The 19,307-nt window shown below is 34.1% G+C and overlaps 1 protein-coding gene across 12 annotated transcripts in view; it reads left to right on the forward strand.

Moving 5' to 3' along the window:
- Nucleotides 1-19,307, forward strand: part of LINGO2 (leucine rich repeat and Ig domain containing 2) — a 1,237,500-nt gene that overhangs the window by 525,015 nt on the left and 693,178 nt on the right. For all 12 annotated transcript variants that reach the window (XM_067041380.1, XM_067041378.1, XM_067041375.1 and 9 more), the window contains one exon: nucleotides 12,967-13,047. The gene's annotated coding sequence lies outside the window, so the exon portion shown is untranslated. The remainder of the gene's footprint in view (nucleotides 1-12,966; nucleotides 13,048-19,307) is intronic.

Raw genomic sequence — 19,307 nt, forward strand, 5'->3', positions numbered from 1 at the left:
ATATTGATAGAAATTTTCTACCTGGTGCTTTAACCAAATATTTGTACTACCAGTGTTCAGGCCATTTTGAGGTATTAAAAGCCAAAAAAAATTTAGTTTTCTATTTTAATGAGCTCTTTTGCACTATAGTAATTTTTAAATGTCAGTTTAATCAATAATATGTACAGTACCAGAGCCTTTGGGCATTTAAAATGTCAGTTGTTTAATTTTGAAAAATGGATATTGGCCTTATAAAATCATCTGGTCAAGCATTTGCATTATATTATGCTTAGCACAGAGACTTACATTGTACTTAGAATGTCTTCATCAATTATTTCAAGACGATGTAAGGCTTGGGGATCTTTACGTGTGATATCCAATTACCAGATCCTAAGGCCTGATTAATTTTCCCAATTTCTTTTCTACACAGTGCAACAAAATGGCAGAAGGAAAGAAAATTAAGCTGCTATAAAACTGTCCAATTTATACTGTTAGAACTTTTGGTTATTGATTCTCTCTCTTTCCTCACAGACATATCACGTACATGTACGTACAGATAAAACCCTATGCAGCCACACAACACCCAAGTTGATGTATTCTAGAACTCAGGCATGACTTTTAGTACTGACGCTACAGGTAATGGTGTAAGTGAGTGGTCATAAAAACATATGAGAAATGGTAAAGAAATCAGTATGTGTAGACACACACACACAAAAAAACATAAAAATAAATAGCTAGATTAATTGTTCCCAAATCTGTAAGGCATCTTTGGAATCTCTGACTTAGAATATAAGCAAAGGTAAAAATACAAAATTCACTTTAAAGAGTTCGAGGGAATACCTCAAAGACAAGAGGGTCATTCTCCAAAATGGCTAAAATTTAGAAATAATGAAAGGTCTATGTAAAGATCAATTATGAGAGAGAAATGGTATAATATGATTCCAAAAATATAGGGAAATCTAGTAGATTTAGAATAATAGCCTTAAGTGGAAAGTCAAAATCAGAGATTCCTTTCAGCCCTGAGATTAAATTAATAATTTAAATTAAGAGATTAATTTTGAGATTAATTAATTTTTAATCAGTGCTAGTGCACTGATTTAAAATGAAATATTGGTAAGGCAGTGGGCAAAGTTTTGTGTATAACATTAGGAAATATATAAATAATTGCTAGAAATACTGGGGCAAACCAGAGACTTTTCAGAAGACCTGTTTTAAAACTAAAGCAGGTATTTAGAACCTTTGAATTCAATCCTGCCTATATCTTTTGATTTGAATAACTACTATACTAAGGTCATTTCCAATTTCATGATTTGAAAAAACTAAAATCTAATCATAGTTTACAAAAGAAAAATTCCAGAAATAGATTATAGTATGTTTAGCTATCGCGATGGGTTCTTTCTGTTATTATCTCAGGCCAGAGATTACTCAAAATCATTTGATACTCAAAATCATTCTTTTTAGCTATTCTCCAATTTTTATCACTTGACCAACTAATTGCATAATTTACATCAGAGAATATGTTTTGCTACTCTTTTTTTGTTTGTTTGTTTTGTTTTGTTTTGCTACTCTTAATTCAAAGACATCTCACTGTAGCTTTGGTTAAAATTTGAATATTTTTTCATTTCCTGTGTTTTTAAAATACTAAACACTGATCTGCTATATAAATAGAGCCAGGTTTCTATAATTAATGTAAAATTCTTCCTATTATTTAACTTTGATGATTCTTATTTTTAAATATATTCAAGATATAAAAACTTATCAATATTTACATTTAATATAGCTCCATAAATCCTTAAAATTATTCAAAATATATGGCAATGTATAGACTGACTAAAATTTCCCTTATATTTTATTAAAACTTAAAATCATATTCCTGGGAACACAAAATATAGACTCATGACTAGAATTATGTCTGTAACAGTGAAACTGTCTTATAAAGGTATCTGGCAAAATGAATAATGCTGTAAAGAAAAGTTTCAGGAAAGTAAATTACAACCTCCTCAAGATGCCTAAGCAATATCCTCTATTAATAAGAACTATGTAAAAGCCTAAAGGATGATGTATAAAAATTGAATCTAGATTTTGTTTATGACTCTTTCATTAGTAGATTACTTTGCAAGAAGTGAAAATTTATAGCAAAGATTTGATAAGGCCACAGATGTGCAAAGAAGACACAATCCAGAGAATGTGGAACAGGTTCGTGAAAGGCCAGTGTCGTTGGCTTTCATGAGTCCCTTTCCACCTATCTTCATGTCGTTTCCACAGCTGTAATGATGTCCTAGTGTTTTGGTACAGCATCACTCAGAGAGGCTATCATGAGTTCCCAGGTCCATTTCTTATAAAGGGTTGTACCTCTCCTTTCCTGGGCAGCACATAGGCTTAGGGATCAGCCATTCCAGGAAAGGGCAGAAAAACGTAACCACCATGCCCAAGCATTGGCAACGGTGTCCTTGGAGGGTGAAATAAGTCAGAGAACACACACTATAGGATCTGGAAACCTAGGATCTGCTCTCAGCTCTGCTTACTGTCAGCAAGTCTTTCAGTCCCTCTGGATCTCTACTTCCTGATTGGTTCAAATATGACTTGAGGTCAGATTATTTTATGGGTCCTTCTAGATATTTCTGTCAAAATTCTTCAGATAGTGCTTAAGCTAAACAAACGTGATTTAAAGGAACACATTTTGGAAAGGTACTTTGAATGTGATAATGGTGCTTCTGCAGAGGTATGACTGGTTCAGGAGTTGATTCATCCAGTGTAGGTTCGACCCTCTCAGTGTGGATTGTCAGCTCTATCAGCCAGATGTGCCTTTCTCTATGCAAAAGCATTCCACCCATCTCCATATCCCTCTCTCCTTCCTGCTTTCTTTCTTTTTTTCCTTTTCCCACCTCCTTTTCTTCTCTGTCTGTCTTCTGTAAGAGGGCGGAAGTGGTGGTGATAAGATACAGAGACTTTGCACAACTGGTTGAAATGCCTGTCACCACTGGATGGGGTTGAACTCTGCTATGTTACCCCTTTCCCAGAAAAAAGAACTGTCCCTTACAACCATATGGTTACCAACCTTTCATCACCTTTGTCAGAAAAGTCAGTGATTGTAGAGAAAGGGAGACTGAATACAAGTTTGGTTTTGAACCAGAAAGCACAAGGTTCAAACCCCGGCTTTGTTACTTATTATCTAAATAAAGTACAGAGATTTACTGTTGAATTCTGATCCCAGGTGTCTCCTTTCTGGTAACCTGAGAATCATGACACCTACCTTATAGGTTCATTAATAGACAAGGTATAAGGTATCTGGTATACAGCTACACATTAGAATGAGATTGAAATTCTCCTATATGCAACTTAAGTATGTCATGCAAGATAAAGAAGACTTTCTAGTGTATCTGAAACAGCAGAGTTGGCGATCTATGAATTTTTCCAAGGCAGCAACTTACCCCACTTTTTCCTTTAGTCTCAGTCCCTTTGCAAGGCATCTGTTCAATAACTGTATAGTGAATAAGTGAATTGTTGAATGATATTGTTCGATATTTTTTCAATATCTTATGAAAGGAACATTTGTATCAGAAGAAACTAGGATTGGTTCACGATTCACTTTTTCTCCAGGGGCCCAGTTCTTAAGTAACACACATTAGAGAAGGAAACTGAAGGTTAAACACAAACATTGTCAAAAGAGTGTTTGCCAAGATAAATCGTTAGACATTAACAGACCAAATGAATATGTCTAAGAAAGCAAAAAAAAAAAAAAAGCAACTCAGCAGGACTTGGTATGCACAATTTCCTTTTATACTTTTATCTGCAAATTTATATTTAAATGGAGGTTATAAGGTTGTGAGCACTAGGTATCTAATGTCATTTTTGTTGTAAGTCTTATATTTTCTTTTTCAAGGAAGAGGGTAGCAGTAGTTTTCTGAAAAATATCTGCATCCTCATGGATTATTCATTAGAAGGTTTAAAGAAATTCAAGGGGATCAGAACCAAAGTTAGAAGATGAATTATGTGGGAAACTGGGCTTTGAGACTTCCTTGGTGTAAATGCTAGTCCTAAAGAACTGTATTGTAGCTTTGATAATGGTAAAGAGTTTTTGGTTTTCCTTTTAACTCAAATATTGTATCAGAACTTTTTCCTGAGAGTCATCTAAAGTTTTGTATCCACTAATAAGCAACCATGACAGAAATGAAAGGTGATGAAACAACCTCCCAATAATTTTTTTCACGTATTTTAATCATTCTTCAAATACCTTTGAATTGAAAAAGAGTTGAATGGATATAATACTAAGGTTTCTTTAGATCTAGTCAGCTTTCCAAACAAGTGAAATAGACTGTCACGTATTATCCCCAAGTCTACATTGTATAATTTTATGGACAGCAAAGTCCCACATGCCCAAAGATGTTTGATCCATATTCTTTTCTTTTTCAAATTTCTTTTATGCATTTATAGATTCATGCATTTATTCAACAGATTCATTCAATACATATATATTGAGCTTTTTTAAAGTTAAGCACTGTTAGAGGCACCAAGTTTATGGTGTTAAGAATATAACCATGGTTCCTGATCTCCTTGAGTTTGCATGTTTGTGAGAAATAATTAAATAAGCATATAGATAAATACAATTTCATTGAACAATAGTAGCTCCACATTTATTGGGTACTTAATGTGCCAGGCACTGTTCTGAGTGTTTACATGTATTAACTCAGTCCTCAAAACGATCCCTTTAAGTAGATAATACTGTATCTCATTTTATAAATAAGGAAACCAGAACATAGGAAAAATAAACAGCTTCTCCAATGTCATGCAGACTAGCAAGTGTGCCTTCAGGATTCAAAGTCAGTAAGTCTGGGTGTAAATCTTGTACTCAAACCCACTATGTTATTCTGAGAAATGACAGGGAAGAAGACTTTAGGAAGCCATAATAGAATATGAAAGGTTCTCCCATTTGACATACAGTATACATTTGGAATTGACATTTAAGCTGACACCTAAGAAGCAAATGGCTAGGCAGAGTGGGGAGAGGGCTTCTCTAACAGAGGAATAGGCCATGTGCAGGCTTTGAAATGGGCTAAGCTTTCAGCACAGATGAAACCTGGTGAATGATGAGGTTAGACTGGAGAGGTCAACTGTGGCCAGAAAGATAGAATGAAAGAGGTGGAAGGGGGCAGGGGTGGAGAGACAAAGAGAGAGACTGGAAGGAAAAGAAAACTATAAAATCTCCAAAGTACAAAGGGAAGTCATTTATGGAGAGACATGATGCAATTGATATTTTTAGATAATTCTGGCTGGAATGTAGAGATTAGATTGGAAGGGCAAGGGATAAGTAGAAAAACGAATTAGGGGGCCATGAGAGTAATCCAGGAGATGGGCAATAAATGTGAGAGCATGTAGATGAATTCAGGATGCACCTGAGGAGGCAAGAGAGGAGGAAGCCAGGCAACAGCTTCTGGGTTTGCATTTCTGACCTGTGGTATTATTGCCTGATGTTCTCAACATTAGGATACTATCCCGAATTATGACGTTTTCTTTCAATAGCCTCAGTTAAAGTGTACCAGTAGTAACTGGAATCACATTGGATTTTTTCATTAGTTTATTAAATGAATACAACATAGAACGAGAATTTAATAAATATGAATTTAGGCAGTCATAAGTGGAACATAAGTGACTAGGGCTCAAGAGATGATGTGAAACTGTTGGATGGTGGAGCTGAGGATGAGGAATGGGAAGCGTGAACCCAATGAAGATGTGTCCTGAATCTACGCTATTCTACTCGGTTAGTGTGTTTGGAACTGGCATTTACAGCTGGGATTTGCAAAAATGCCAATGCTCACATGAGTTTCTTATTTGTTAATTCACTCAAATATTTGTTGTATACTGGTTTACCAAGTGTTCAGTACTCTACCAGACATTGTGAGTGTTCGCTGAACTAAGTAGGAATGGACCATGCCTTCAAAGAGATTTAGCACTGTTATTATTTAGCTCTGTTATTTTTCACAAAACTGTTTCTGCCACCTTTTATGTACTTCTATGGTTTGATATTTTTGATTAAGTGTGGCTAAGATGGTTAAGAAACTTTTTTTGTGCATGTTGTTATCAGAATGCCATTACTAATATCTTTTAATCAGAGGTATTATTGCATTATTGTTAATAGCTCAAGCTCTGGAGTCATCTGCCTTGGTTTAAATTCCAGCTCTGTTAGTTGCTTGGTTATTTAATCTCTCCATGCCTCAATTTTCCATCTTTCAATTGAGATAAAAATAGTATTATTTGTAATACTATTAAAAAATAACTGAGGGCTTCCCTGGTGGCGCAGTGGTTGAGAGTCCGCCTGCATTGGCAGGCGGGACTCTGGTTCGTGCCCCAGTCCGTGAAGATCCCACATGCCACGGAGCGGCTGGGCCCATGAGCCATGGCCACTGAGCCTGTGCGTGCGGAGCCTGTGCTCTGCAATGGGAGAGGCCACACAGTGAGAGGCCCACGTACTGCAAAAAATAATAATAATAATAAAATAAAATAAAATTAAGTGAGAATTAAGTGAACAAATAGATGTAAAGTACCTACCTAGTGCCTGGCATACGGTAAGCTTTAAGTGTATATTAATTATTATTATTATATTAATATATACAAGGCACAAAAATTGTCTTATATGTATGTGTGTATTTTAAAGAAATGGATTTTATAAAAATATGTTTTGACCCAATGAAATATATGGTTCACTTGGAAAAATTTGTAGCTGTAGTAGAATTTCAACTTTTTAAAAGTTTAAGCACAATGAAAACTTTTAACTTGATTGACCTAATAAAATGATAATTTTTCTAGCACACAAGAAATGAAGACTGTAGTTCTTTCACTCTTGGATTTTGAAAGATTAAAGCAAATAAAAATGCCAGTATCTCTACCATGTTCATCTCTAAGAAAGTCAAGAGCAAAAGGAAATGTAAGACACCAAACCAACCCAGAGTGAAGTCCTTGTCATTCTGTTGGAACTCACCAAAGCAGATTTAAACCAGGCAAACTTAAAATAGAAAAGAATCAAAATTCCTTTTTTTAAAATTATTTTTCTATATGAAGAACAGGTAATGTGTATTTCATGCTAAAATAGGATTTAGTGTACTCTAAGAGCAGGATTCTCTTTGAATATGGTCTAGGGCAGTGTGTTATAAGTGGGATCTCTATGGAGGGATTCAGTCAAGTAATACTGTCATTATATTTTTTTAATTTGAAAAAAATGTTACTTTTAGTATTAAAAAGTTCTAGTGAATGCCAGAGTCAAAATTACTCAGTGAATGCATTTCTCCTTTTCCCTTCTATATACCCTCTGGTGTTCTAGTAAATAGTATAACATATTTACTATATTAGAATTATGAAATCTATAGCCTATTTCTTAGTTTTAGCATAGCTATTTTGTGATATAAAAATTAAGACTTGGGGGCTTCCCTGGTGGCGCAGTGGTTGAGAATCCGCCTGCCTATGCAGGGGACACGGGTTCGTGCCCCGGTCCGGGAAGATCCCACATGCCGCGGAGTGGCTGGGCCCATGAGTCATGCTGGGCCCGTGAGCCATGGCCGCTGAGCCTGCGCGTCCAGAGCCTGTGCTCCGCGCAACGGGAGAGGCCACAACAGTGAGAGGCCCGCGTACCACAAAAAAAAAAAAAAAAAAAAAAAAAAATTAAGACTTGGGACTTCCCTGGTGGCGCAGTGGTTAAGAATCCGCCTGCCAATGCAGGGAACATGGGTTTGAGCCCTGGTCCAGGAAGATCCCACATGCCGCAGAGCAGCTAAGCCTGTGTGCCACAACTACTGAAGTCCTGAAGTCCTCGTGCCTAGAGCCTGTGCTCCGTCCGCAATGAGAAGCCCACGCACACAACGAAGAGTAGACCCAGCTCACAGCAACTGGAGAAAGCCCTCTAGCGAGCAGCAACGAAGACCCAACACGACCAAAAATTTAAAAAATAAATTAATTTTAAAAAATAGTTAAGACTTACACAGCTACTTTGTTATATTAGAATTAAGATTGAATGAATGGTATTTTTTTCTATGCTAATGGAAAATTAATGTTGAATACATTTATGTTCCCAGGAAATGTCATTTATATTATCTAATTTGTTAGGAATATCATGTTATTACTTAAGCAAGTTAGTTTTTTATGCAAAACCACCTGTTTAAAGTGTTGGATATTGTACTTTTATAAGTCTTAATAAAAATTTCAAGTAAGTCCAAAATTTAATATTAATTATAAAACAGACTTATTACATTTTTAATAACCATCGTTTGAAACAACAGCCAAAACAATAAACAAAAGAAAGGGAAAGCTTTTATTCAGACCTTCATTTTTATTTAACAATCCTGAAATGTTGATGATAAAACACTTAACTCAGGCAGTTCTGGTCAACTGCCCTCATTACAGGTTTCAGGTTTTATTAAGCACCATTGCATTCAATTTAACATTTGTTCTAACCAGTCCCATGACCAAAGGTATCCATAGCTGATGCTTTGGAGGGAGTGTTACATAATGGAAAGGTCTGTGATCTTGAAAACATTATTGTGTCACTTTCTAAGCCTCAATTCTGTATTTTTAAAGAGACAGTAGTACCTATCTCACATAATTTATTTTATGATGAATAAATTAAATCATGTCTTTAAAGCATCATATCTAGGCACATAGTAGACAGGTTATTTCACTTTTTCCTTCTACGACTAGATAGAAAAAAAATAATATGAAAAGGATGGAGATGCCGCATAGCAATTCAAAATATTTGGTCTTCTCAGTGTATGAGTCTATCTCCCCAATGTATGGCAGAACAGTTCTCTAAGCCAGTTTCTAAGCTCTCCAAAATGTTGGTGGAATTTCAGATCAGAGGCTCTAGACTACTTGGATGCTCCTGAGGTGGTGCTGTGTGATTGCCTTACGGGATCATTCAAGAAATTCATCGTTCAGAACTTTTCATCATGATAAGGTCTACAGCATCATTTTCTCTGGGTTAATGCCTTAGGCATGGTCTTAGGTGAAAGTTACAACAGTAACAAATAGGTCATTTTGGTATATATTTAAATAAAGTTTCTTAAATACATCAATTGAGAATTAGGTGCACAGAGTACACAGACTATTGTATACTAAGTATGAATCATAGTGGATAAAAAATTCTGTGAGAGAATTACTTTCCTTTTAGGAGAAGATGCCATATATCTATCTACACATGCTATGTATTTCCTCATAAAAAAAGTCTTCTCCATTTTTCCCTCACCTTGAAATAAAGTATGAGAATCACTAAAAAATGTGGAGAAAGAGAAGAATGGTAAAATTGTCTACCTTTTCATTTAAAACAGAGATTTTCAGACTTCCTCTTAAACACTTTTAAGGGTAGAGATTAAATTCCTAACTAGATGGTATTTACACCTAGAAATATACACAGTAGAGGAATATATTTTCCCTCTAAAATAGCATTGAAGGTCCAGGAAGACTGTTATTTTTTTTCCCCTTGTTTTCAAATACTCCTTAAACCTAAAGCATATTCTTACTTCACTTTGAATTTAAACTATTGCTTATCTTTGGTGATTATTATACTCATTGTCTAAAGAAGGAAATAAAACAATGATTCTTTTATCAATTATATTTGCATATCTCTAACCTTGAAGTTAAAGTCACTTTTGTTTGAATAGGGATTAAATCAGTCCTGGTTGTATTTTAAAAATATTAATCCATATAAAATTAGTATTATAGCATGTTCATTGATCTCTTTAACATTTTTCTCTCTTCACCACTATATCCTCCCCTTACTAATATTTTCTCTCATTTTTTAGATAATAACAATAACAGCTATCATTTAATCACTCACTAAGTGCTGGGGATTGTGCTAAATTCACTGTACTTTAATCCCCACATCAATCAAACGATGTACTTAAAGTCATTATCTGCTTTAGTATTGCATACGCACTTGGGATTCACCTATAATATATACTCATCTCATTATAGAAAGAGGCTATAATTAAGGCAAACAGTATCACACAGTGAAAAGAGAACTGACATTTCACACTACTCATGTGATCTTGGATAAAAAACACATAATTTTTGTACACCTAAGGTAAAAAATTCTGTGTATGTTTTTCCAAGTTGGCACTCAGGATTTTATTAGGTACATTGCCTGTTATAGGTATGATTTTATTGAACATCCTGAACATGTGGGCAGATTCTTTTTTATTTTTATACATGGCTTGGGCTATCTTCTGTCTACCAAATATTTGCAAATACACATTCATCAAGTCCCCATTTCTTGTGTGCTAGACATTATTACTTATCTCAAATTGTATTCCTCACTCAAAATGCTAAAGGCATATTTACTCAAATTCTTTGTTCTGAGTCTTGTTCCAGCTCAGCTTGAGCCACATCCACCAATTCTTATGAAACTGATTTTTCATACTTTTCCTCTCCTTCCTGTGAACCATATTTACTCTATTACTAATATCTTTCTGCTACTTTCCCAAATCATTTTGGTGTAAAGGATTTCCTCGAGTTAAGATGAATGAGCCACATGATTTAGGACCACATATGGACCCGGGTGCTTATCTTATTCATTACCATTTGATCCAGAATGTGATCTGTGTCAAAGATCAGATTATTGGCCCCATTATTATAACCATTGATTTAACTTTTAGGAATTATAGCTTTTTTTTTCCCTTCAGTGCTCCATGAAGAACCCAGCAAACTCTGAAGGAATTTCTCTTTAGACAGTTATACTCCTTCAACTCCCACCAAAAGAAACACACACAGACACATATACTTTTATGGGTTTTATCAACACATTTCCCCCACCTTCTTTCTCTACTACCTTATCTGTCCCAAACTCTGTTTTCTTTTTTATTTTTTTCATTTAGCAAAATAATCTCTCTCTAATCCTTTATAGCTGGTTGCTTCTTTTGCATTTATACCACTTACTTTGCCATTATAGTTTATTTTTCATCTTTCTTAAACAATATTTGGTCTTAATTAAAATTGTCTTCTTCCAGCAACATTAGGAAATTCTGATGTGTGGGTTGGAGATACAATACACATTCCTATGTCATATCTAATCTTTAATGTGATCATTAAAAAATGACTTGTGATGTTTCAGGATCATCCCCCTGCCCCATGGAAATATTAAAATGTAAGTTTCAAGTAACTAGATAATAGATTTTATTTGATAATTTTCACATTCCATATATATTTGTAATTATTCAATAACCACTTTAGATATTAAAAAGCATTTTCAGTGAATTAATGATATAAAACTTAAAATTCATAATTAGTTGGAAATAGCGCTTTATTTTATGGAACATGCAACTTCCAATTTACGATTTTTATACTGTAACATATAATATATGACAATGGCAACTGTCTGCAAAGTGTGACATTGTATATATCTTATTGATTAAATGAGATAGCCATATGAAAACACCTATTATAGCACTTATCACAGTGAGCCTTCAATAAAAGTTCAGGGTTATTTATTGTAGAATTATGGATAACAAAATGAGATCAAGGCAAACAATTATGAATACAGAGTTAGAATATGATGAGGTATTGGATTAGTTGATGTATTTTCAGGAAAGCAGGATAGTTCTGCAATACATCCAGAAATTCATAAAATGCTATCCAGCCGTTCTTGGCATTTCAGTATTTTTTGCCTAGTGTTCCATTATTGTGAACTTTAGAGTATTCTTTTTCTTGCCAAAAGTGGTTAACATTTTCTTTCAAAGTTTGTTTCTCTGTAATGTAAATGTAGCTTCTGATGTCTTTCTGGAATCTAATGGGACACGTTGTTCACTGTACAGAATTTATTTGGCTGGAAAGCATCTTTTCTTCAAAGTGAGTTCTAATACTCAAGAATAGAAAAAAGAAACAAAGAAGCACAATAGTGATGGAACTAGTAAAAAAATATTATATATATGTATATATATATACTATGTATCATATATAAATACATATATATTTATATAAACATATAAGTATTTAGTATATATATATTTAGTATCTTTATATACTAAATAGATAGTTAGTTCCTGATAGCAGTTTTGAGAAACACTGAGTTGGTAAAGTAATTCATATGAATCTGGCCTTTAAAACATGAACTTATATGATCCCTCTTGCAGTAGGTTAATAAGATGCTCATTTATTTCTATTCTAATGTACCACACCTGCCTTGACAAAGTTATACTTCTCAGGAGCACAATTTCCCCACTATCTCTGTTCCTAACCTCATCTTCTTTGCCACTTAATGGATTAAAGATTTTCAGAAAGAGGTGGGACATAAGGCACAGATGTCCATGGTGCTGCTTCATTGAGGTTTGTGCCTGAATTTTAACAGTATATGCATGAGGCTTGGATTGAGGGAGATGTAGGAGAGGGATGGAATACAGTCCCATTCTATATAAATAGTATTATTAATTTTTTTTACAGTGTATAGTATATATTGTTTAGAAGTAGAAGCCACCTAAATACCTACATATTGCATATCAACTTATCAAATTGATGACTATTATTTTCCACATTTTATGAATCTTCTCCAGGAAAATTATGGGAAATAAAGTAAGAATACTTGCTTAAATCTAGTAAAGGAGTCAATAGTAAAAGAAACAAGGAGCCAACAGCCCCTATTACTTATAACTCAGTGTTAAGACGAGAAAAATATTTATGGTGGTAATGTATATATAATAAGAAAACATTTCAATTACAAATGTTTTCATTTTCATAGTACAACTGCCTTTCCTGGTAAAATAACATGGGATTGAATGGTTTTCTTTTTTTGTAGTACTTCATAATCTGGAGCCTATTTGGTGCCTTGGAAGTCCCAGAAATTTTCATTTCTACTTTGTGCACTTAACAAAATCTATAATAACAGCAACATATAGGGAGTTAATTTTAAATGGCAATGAGGAGTGATAATAAACATTTCATAGCTAATCAGCATCACTCTACAGACACATAGATTGCTCTAAATGTTCTCTTTCACCTTTCTTTTATTTATAGGAATTGAAGACTGCCACTGGAAAGCTGCATCATGAGCTGCTTGGGCTTCTAAAGTGTCCAATGGATTTTTAATTACATAAGGTAAATACTGACTTTATTTTAATTGTATTTTCAGGATGTAATGAAATACCATTTTTTGTCTTAAGACTTATTTTCTTTATATCAAGAAGGAAGTTAATTTTCTTTTATTTGGTCATATATTTAATTAAGTACTTCCTCTGGTTTGTTAGCTCCAAAATGACTGGGGGAATTTATTGGCATATTGACAACCCACTGCTGGGCTTATGCATTTTCCTCTGTAAAAGTATCTCATATATTATATTGTTTCAGACATATATTAATATGTTTCAGACAGTCTGTACACTGTTCTTGTTTGCTTAAAGTCATTTTGTCCCTTTAAACACCATGTTGGCATGCTCAAATATTACACATAAAGTTTAATGGCTAAAGATATTTTCTTTATTAATACTTATGACTTAGGTAGTCGTGTTGGAGGTAGATTATTATTAATTTGAAGTGGAAGCTGAGTTACATCTGGGCTTTTTTTTTTTTTTTTCATTAGTTCTGGAGGGTAATGCATTTGCTTACTCTGTAATTTTAAAAATGACAGCTACAAGAATAGAAATTACTTCAGTGGCTTGAGTATGTATGGTGTGGATGACTTTCTTTTCCTTGGAAGGTATTATTAGTTTTCCTACTTTCTCTTTCTCTACTAGTGGTCCTTTATCAAGGATCACAACAAGGTTTTTATTTTTTATTATTTTTTAAAATTTTTTGTTTTCAGTTGTTAGAGAGTAAATTAAAGCATTTGCAATTACTGTTTTCCTTTTACCACCTAAAATTACAGAGAAAGGAATTAGGATTCCAGGGATGCCTAGGAAGACAAGGCTTGGCTAGTAACTGTTAAGAAATCCTCATTTAATGCAACTAAAGGGAGACATATGGGGCTACTCACTTGTGTCCTCATGAAGACCAAGAAATGAAGCAAAGAACATTTTCTTCTGAAAAATAGGTTTCCTAGAAAGGGAATATGCCTGCTTCTGGCCCTGTTTCACATGCCTATCAGACAAACAATAATAGCAAAGAAGGAATGACTTGTATGTAAATAGTCTACCTAGGTACAAGTGGTGGATACACCCATACACAAACACACACACGCACTCATCGGTCTAGGATGGCATTTGGGGATCCAAAGGAAATTCACACTCTCTATGCATAGAAATATAGATTTTAAATGAAAAAATGAAATATATTTCAAGGCATAATAGGAGAGAAATTAAATATACACAAAATATACTAAATTGGTCAAATTTTAAAAATAAAGGCATCATTGATAAAATTTAAATCATGAACTGCATAATGAAACATATGGCTCACATTTTACAAGGGTCTCCATTATGTTAACTTGGATGAGATAATAGGGAAAGAATGAGCAGTCATGTGAAGAGAATTAGGGGAATCTGCTCATTTGCACAGCACAAAACTGTCTATCATTCACAGGGCTCTTCCAATCAAAGAGAACATTTAATGGCACTTAAATTATGATAAATTTGATGTGATTTGAAGACACTGTGAAATATAATTGCTTCTTTGAATATTTCATAGTATAGTCTTTCATAGTTCCTTTAGCCAGTTTAAGAAATCCTGGTAAATTAACCTCGTTTTCCTGATTGAATTTATGTGAAATTCTACAGTGTATTCCTGCTTGTGAACCCAAAGAACACTGGCTGTCTTCAGATTTTTTGATAACAGATGGGAGGTGGTTTTATTTTTATCAGCAAAAAATGAAAGATACACTATTAATTTATTAAATGACTAGAGGTTATTTTGAAAATTAATTTCATTTAATTTTGATGGGGTTTTTAAAAAACATCAAAACCATATGGAAATTTGTCTGGACTGAGAACTTTCATTTTACCTAAAGTTTAAGGCATATAACATAAGCAGAATCCAAGGACAGAGCCTCTATCTTCTATTTAGATTCTTGTTCTAACAATTAAGCTTATTTCACTTCCATTTTCAGCCCCTTCCTCCCAAACATTGGCTCTTTCTCCTCTGCCCACACAGTCAAGTCTTCATCTAAAGTGACAAAGGGTGATTTTAATGGTGTCCCCCTCACTCCCACTATATGCCTATTTTTTATTGCTAATGTTTATTTCCTCAAAACCTTAGGTGAGGTTTTAAAATTTATGTTCTCCATTCTACATATCAGAATGTGTGTGTGTATATATATATATATATATTTTTTAAAATCATTATTAGTTGAGTGAGCTAAATTGTGAATATAGCAGAGACATGCTGTACAAAGAAACATATTCAAGTTTAGAAAGTATATGTCTCCAGTGTGTTGGACAGCATGCAATTAGAATGTGGATGACATTAACAGGCATAATGAACTGAGAAGGGGCTGTAACATAGGTTAGCACTTGGAATAGAAGACTCCCAAAACTGAGAACTGAATCCACAAGTTGAAGAAGGATGGTGATAAACTCAAAGATAATACCCAGAACAAACATGATAATGAAGTAATCTAAAGATTTGAAAGAATTATGTATGCCTTGTTTTAAGAAGATAAGACTTACAAGTGCTAGAGATGATAATTCTCTAAGTATTTGAATTGATGGCAGATGGAAGGGAGGGTAACATCTGTATAGCTGTGACTCAGAGAGGTTCTGGAACATTTGGGTGTAAAGTGATCAGACGGGGAAAAGATTTTTAAAATAATACTATCTGGGTTTAGTTTAAGCAAACAGAAAACAAAGAAAAAAATGTAAAAATTAGAATTTCTCCCAAAACATAATGGGCTGCTGCATAAAGGGTTGAGAGTCCTGACTCTAGAGATGTCACTTGGTATGGTTGGCTTGCCAGCCACTTCTCACCAGGAATACATGATTCAGTCAGCATTGCAAGAGATGACACTTTGTATCTTCTACATTACTCTATCATTCTTTGATGGTCTTTTATGTGGAGAAGTATCCTTTACATGTGTCATTAGACCATGTATTTAATACTAAGTGTAGCTGATTTACAATACTGTATTAGTTTTAGGTGTACAGCATAGTGATTCAGTATTTTTGCAGATTATATTCCATTACAGCGTACTACAAGACAATGGGTATAATTCCCTGTGCTATACAGTATATAGTTGTTTGTATCTATTAATCCCATATCCCTAATTTGTTCCTCTCTCCTTTCCTCTCCCTTTTGGTAACCACGAGTTGGTTTTCTGTCAGTGAGTCTGCTTCTGTTTTGTATATACATTCACTTGTGTTATTTTTGAGACTCCACATGTAAGTGATGTTGTATAGTATTTGCCTTTCTCTGTCTAACTTATTTCACTAAGCATAATATTCTCTGGGTCCACCCATGTTGCTGCAAATGGCAGTATTTCATTCTTTTTTATGGCTGAGTAATATTCCATTATATATATGGTATATGTGTATATGTGTATACACACACACACACACACATATATATATATATACACACATATATGCCATTTCTTCTTAATTCAGTCACACTTGGGTTGCTTCCATGTCTTTGCTATTATAAATTGTGCTGCTGTGAATGTTGGGGTACATGTATCTTTTTCAATTAATGTTTTCATTTCTTCCTGGTATATACTCAGGAGTGGAATTGCCGGGTCATATGGTAGTTCTATTTTTTAGTTTTTTAAGGAACTCCATACAGTTTTCCTTAGGGCTGTACCAATTTACATTCCCACCAGTAGTGTATGAGTGTTCCCTTTTCTCCACATCCTCTCCAAAATTTATTTGTAGACTTTTAGATAATGGCCATTCTGACAGATGTGAAATGATACTTCATTGTGGTTTTGATTTGCATGTATCTAATAATTAGCATAGTTGAGCATCTTTTTCATGTGCCTGTTAGCCATCTGTGTCTTCTTTGGGAAAATGTGTGTTCAAGTCTGCCCATTTTTTGATTGGATTGTTTGTTTTTTTGATATTGAGTAGTGTGAGCTGTTTGTATATTTTAGATATTAATTCCTTGTCAGTCACATCATTTGCAAATATTTTCTCCCCATCTGTAGGTTGGCTTTTCATTTTGTTGATGGCTTTCTTTGCTGTGCAGAGATTTTAAGTTTAATTAGGTCCCATTTGTATATTTTTGCTATTATTACTTTTGCCTTGGGAGACTTATCCAAGAAAATATTGCTATGATTTATGTCAAAGTGGGTTTTGTTTTTGCCTATGTTCTCTTCTAGGAGTTTTATGGTGTTGTGTCTTAGATTTACACATAAAACCATTTTAATGGTTTACATTAAAATGGTTTACATTTAAACCATTTTAAATATATTTTTGTATATGGTGTGAGGGAATGTTCTAATTTCATTGTTTCACATGTGGCGATCAAGCTTTCCCATCATCACTTGTTGACTGTTTACTGCATATTCTTGCCTCGTTTGTTATAGGTTAATTGACCATAGATGTGTGGGCTTATTTCTGGACTCTCTATTCTGTTCCATTGATCTATATGTCTGTTTTGGTTTGTTTTTTCTGTTTGTTTGTTTTTGCCAATACCACACTATTTTGATTACTGTAGCTTTGTAGTATAGTCTGGCATCTGAGAGGGTTATACCTCCAGCTTGGTTCTCTTTTCTTAGGATTGCTTTGGAAATTCTGGGTCTTTTGTGGTTCCCTATAAATTTTGGAATTATTTCTTCTATTTCTCTTAAAAATGACCTGGGTATTTTGATAGGGATTGCATTAAATCTGTAGATTGCTTTGGGTAGTATGACCATATTAATAATATTGATTATTCCAATACAAGAGCATAGTATATCTTTTCATTTTTTTAAATCTTCAGTTTCCTTCATCAGTGTTTTATAATTTTCAGCACATAGACCTTTCACTTCTTTCATGAAGTTTAATCCTAGATTTTTTTTGTAGTGATTTTAAACAGGATTTTTTTTTTACTTTCTCACTCTGATATATCATTATTAGTGTGTATGAACACAACAGATTTGTGTATATTAATCTTGTATCCTGCAACCTTGCTTAATTCATTTATTAGTTCTACTAGTTTGGGGTGGAGACTTTAGGGTTCTCTATATAGAGTATCATGTCATATACAAATAGTAAGTTTTACCCCTTCCCCTCCAATTTGGATACCTTTTATTTCTTTTTCTTATTTGATTGTTGTGTCTAGGACTTCCAATACTATGTTAAATAGAAGTGGTAAGAGTAGGCATCTTTGTTTCTTCTTGAATTTATTGGGAAGGCTTTCATCTTTTCCCCACTGAGTATTATGTTGGCTGTGGGCTTGTCATAAATGGCTTTTATTATGTTGAAATATGTTCCCTCTATACACACTTTGATGAGAGTTTTTATCATGAATGGATGTTGAATTTTGTCAAATGCTTTTTCTGCATTTATTGAGATGATCATGTGGTTTTTATCTTTCCTTTTGTTGATGTGGTGTATCACATTTATTGATTTTTGTGTGTTGAACCATCCTTGTAACCCTGGAATAAATCCAACTTGGTCATGTTGTATGATCCATGTTATGTATTGTTGGATTAGGTTGCTAATGTTTTCTTAATTTAGGATGATTTTTATATAAATAAATTTTATTTGGAAAAAATGTAGAATTTCTTCAGGGATTTTTGCTTGAGGCTTGTCTCCCAATTGTAGTAGCACAGCTTGGAGGGTATAGTCTCGATCTGGAAGTACTTTAATGACTACTTTTTCCCATGAGGAGGGTGGAAGATTTGGGGGTATCGCCTTGAAGAAAGTGAAGTGAACAGGCTGTCTTGGATGTAGATAGAGCTGAATTTGAGAGAGAAATTCAGGGGTATATGGGTTGAAATGCTCAAACCCTCATTTCCTTTCTGAGCATGTTGGGGTTTAATCTTTCTGGAATGATTCTATTTTAATTCCATCCCTAACTAGGATGTTGACTTGAAGTCAACTTTTTACTCTGTTTTTAGTTCATCTGTATAAGAAGGCTAAGCAAATGACTCCCAAGATTCTTTATAGCTACAAAAATGACATGTGACATGTTTCCGATAGTGAAGCAGAATGTTTTAGTGGTCACAGTCTCAGGCCCAGTGCAGCATTCCTGGGTTCCCACTTACTGCATCTGTCACCTTGGTAATTTAGGGCAGGTCTCTGGGGCTTTGTTTACTAGTCTGTGAAAAGAGGATGGTGAAACTACTGCTCATGGTATGATGTTGTTATTGAGGTTCATGTATTAATGATGGGAAGAAAGAATGACTTAACATCAACCATTGCTAACTACATGCTTTGCCATTTCACTGGCCTTGAATTACAGCCCAACAGTTATTCATTTACCTAGGAGTACATTTTATAGTATAGATT

Source organism: Kogia breviceps, chromosome 8 (assembly GCF_026419965.1).
Source record: "Kogia breviceps isolate mKogBre1 chromosome 8, mKogBre1 haplotype 1, whole genome shotgun sequence".
Lineage (NCBI taxonomy): Eukaryota > Metazoa > Chordata > Mammalia > Artiodactyla > Physeteridae > Kogia > Kogia breviceps.